Below are 2,092 nucleotides of genomic sequence, written 5' to 3' on the forward strand. Positions count from 1 at the left end.
AGGGGGAGACTGGCTTTGGCGGGCAGCGGGTTCCGAGCAGAGCAGACCAAGGACGATGTCCGGCGCGCCCCACGCCCTTGCCAGCCCCTGGCGCGCGGACCGATTTCTGCGCACGCGTCTGGCGTGGTTCTTCTCCTGACCCACTCGTTGGGCGGAAGATTCCGGGGTCACCAAAAAAGAGGACTGTATGCGCGTGTGATGTATGGAACGGTATGGGCACCGCGCTCCGTGTCTGACACTTCGCTACATGGGGAAATCTGTCCCGCCCACTCTCGGGCCCGATCTCCTAGACCTTTCCGACTCACCCGCTCAGGTTTATTCCACGAGGATCTTCCCCCAAAAAATAAAGCAACACGACGCGAAATGCAGCAGCATAGGCGAGCAGCTCCGTGGAGAACGGAAGCCTCAGCCCGCCCCCCGGAGCTTCTTGCGAAGAGCAGCACAGGCGAGCAAAAGTAGTCGAGAAACGAGAAACTGGGATGTGTGCCAGTGACGTCTTGCATCAAGAAGCACCGCACACAGCACCATTTCAAGTTCAGACAAAACCGCCAGCCGGAATGATGTTGGTTGCGATATTCAATGACGGTACTTAAAAAAACAAGGGAAGAAACAAATTCGCGAAAATGTGGCTGGGAAAATTCTTTTGAAAAAATCTAGTCGTAAGTTGCTTTTACGTTGTGGCTGTGGCTGATAATGTTCGTATTCGTTGGAGATGGTCGCGCCATCACTCGTTCGTTGATGCAGTATGCAGTTAGCTCGGTGGTAAGCCAATAATGCCATACGGTCAACAGTATCCTTTTGATGCTTCGATGGAGTAAGCGCGTCATTTCTTTTTATTTCATTTCGTCGACAGCCCGGCGCTCACAGAGTCCAGCATCGGCGGGAGCGCCCGCCGTCCTACGGCATATGGCTATGCGGTACTCATCGCCTCTGCTCGCCCAGTTTTACTGCAGCCCCAGGCCACCGCTGCTGCCACCACGCTGCCGCTGAACCTGTCCGCCACAGCCAGGCTGGTCCAGGCTGCAGGCGGCCGATATTATTCAGCGGACAGCGCGGCGCGACGATACCGAATGCCGTAAAAGTGTTGCGCCGCGAGCCCCGGCCACGCCACGCCGCGCCACGCCGCGCCACAGTGCACCTCGTCGCGCATACCAAAAGGCGCAGCAGCAGCAGCGGCAACAGCAGCGGCAGGTGGGAGGTGATGCTCCTGGCCGCCGCCGTTATTCTTCCCGTTCCCTTTTCACGTCTGCCGGAAGGAGACAGACTCGTGGTCCAGCGCTCTATGATTGTTTTCACGCCCGCACCTCTCCTCCTTGTGCCGCTCCCACCGAGCCTCCTTGGACGCGGCCGGGACGCGCCCCCCTGCGCTCGTGAAGCTGTGGGGAGGCCAATAATGGAAACGCCACTTTAGAAGAGGGCGGGCAGCGGCGAGGTGACGAGCAGCTCAAAGCGGCACACCGGCGGGCCTTTCTGTCTGTCTCGGAATAACAATTGATGATCCCCCTCCCAGTCTCCCGCCCCGCCGCGCTCCTCCACGGTGCACTGCAAAACGGCGGGAACCACACATTTTTAAACATTTCCCAACTTTTTGTATTGGTTTTCTTTTGCGTGGAGTCCACGCCTGGGATCATCCAGGAAGTAAGAGGAAGTACGTCCGTCATTTGCCGTGAAGAACCTTTGAAGTTCAGCTATGCTATTAGAGCGCCTAATAGGTAGGCAACATCCTGCCTGCAGTGCATCGGTGTACTGCAGGGTGGTCTACCCTGCGTCTTGCAGGCGTCAAGCTCCTTCTGGACGATCTCTAAGAAATCCACAATCCGCAGTTCTCTGGTCTGCTGGTCGGGTCGACTGCTTGAACACTGGAAACGCAAGTGTGTGAATGTCGCACACTTCTTGGTGTAAGAATATCCATTCGTACAAAAGGAGGATGTACATTCTTCATAGGAAATTCGCACTTTACCCCTCTAAGTGCACGACATTCACACACCTAAAAGTGTGCGACATTCACATTCACTCACTTGCGTTTGCAGTGTGACCCATCGCACTCTTGCACGTGAGCAAAAAGATACAAGACAGAGAGAGGGGGGGAGAG

The sequence above is a fragment of the Frankliniella occidentalis genome, unplaced genomic scaffold (assembly GCF_000697945.3).
Source record: "Frankliniella occidentalis isolate FOCC.00 unplaced genomic scaffold, Focc_3.1 Scaffold66, whole genome shotgun sequence".
Lineage (NCBI taxonomy): Eukaryota > Metazoa > Arthropoda > Insecta > Thysanoptera > Thripidae > Frankliniella > Frankliniella occidentalis.